The sequence below is a fragment of the Physeter macrocephalus genome, unplaced genomic scaffold (genome assembly GCF_002837175.3).
Source record: "Physeter macrocephalus isolate SW-GA unplaced genomic scaffold, ASM283717v5 random_6936, whole genome shotgun sequence".
NCBI classification, from domain to species: Eukaryota; Metazoa; Chordata; class Mammalia; order Artiodactyla; family Physeteridae; genus Physeter; species Physeter macrocephalus.
The window spans coordinates 1-1,005 of record NW_021152221.1 but is presented as its reverse complement, the minus strand read 5'-3'; the positions used below and the strand labels follow the sequence as shown (position 1 = coordinate 1,005).

Sequence of the window (1,005 nt, the reverse complement as noted above, 5' to 3'; positions counted from 1 at the left end):
CGCCAGAGGGGCTCCTCAGAGGCCGCTGGACTTCAGAGACTCCTGTTTGTGCTAGAGGGTGAGCCTTTCAAAGAGATACTCGCCCAGCGCAGCCTGCGGACCAGCCAGCCTGCGGAGCTTGGTCAGGTGGTCGCCCATCTTCTTGATGAGTTTCACCTGCTCCTCCAGGAAGCGGGTCTCCAGGAAGTCACAGAGGTGGGAGTCCGTGCGGGCAGAACCCAGGGTGCACAGATCCGATAGTGCCTGGTTCAGGTTTTTCTCCCTAAGAATGGCGGCTTCCACAGCGTCCTGGGTTTTACCCCACTCATCTTGAGAAGGCTTCCACGCATCCTGGAAGAGGGCGCGGCCGTAGCACTGGTTTTGCATTCTCAAGAGACACTGGGTGCCCTCACACTTCTCCTCAGCCAGTTGGCAAAAAATGTGGCCCACACTGTCCAGAGTCTCATTGCTGCTCTCGGCATAGAAGCTCAGAGAGAGGTAAGTGTCCACAGATGCATGTTGAACAGGCGGTGGACAGCGGCCTCCACCTCGATGGAATAACTCTGACGAAGCTGGGAACTCGTGGTTGATCAGTGATAAGGAGCTAAGCTCAAAAAACGGTGTTGGACTGTTTTGGAGGCTGAGGATAGCTGAGTGGCTGATTCTAAAGGTTTCGATTGGAAGAAAGGTTGGAGGGTGGTCGGGGGCTGGAGCAAGGAGCGTCCCTGGGTCTGTTCATTCCAAACACTGTTGAAGCAAAAGACAGATGTGCAGGACCGCCGAGCGCACTGCCTCAAATAAGCTTTGATATAAACGAACAAGAAGTTCAAGCAAGGACAAAACTTACCCTTCTCCCCACCAAAATAGCTGGCGATACTAGAATCTAGATCTGGGAAGGGATTCTTCCATTACGTTCTTAACATTCCAAGCCACTAGGGCAGTGGTTCTCAAAGTATGGTCACCTTGTAACCAAACAGTACCCTATGGGGCCTTCCTAGGACAGACCCATCCCCCATATCCTCTGCT

At 53.3% G+C, this 1,005-nt stretch overlaps 1 pseudogene; it reads right to left on the bottom strand.

The window, feature by feature from the left end:
- Positions 1-48: 48 nt before the first annotated feature.
- On the bottom strand, positions 49-558 carry LOC112063266 (ferritin light chain-like; annotated as a pseudogene).
- Positions 559-1,005: the final 447 nt, after the last annotated feature.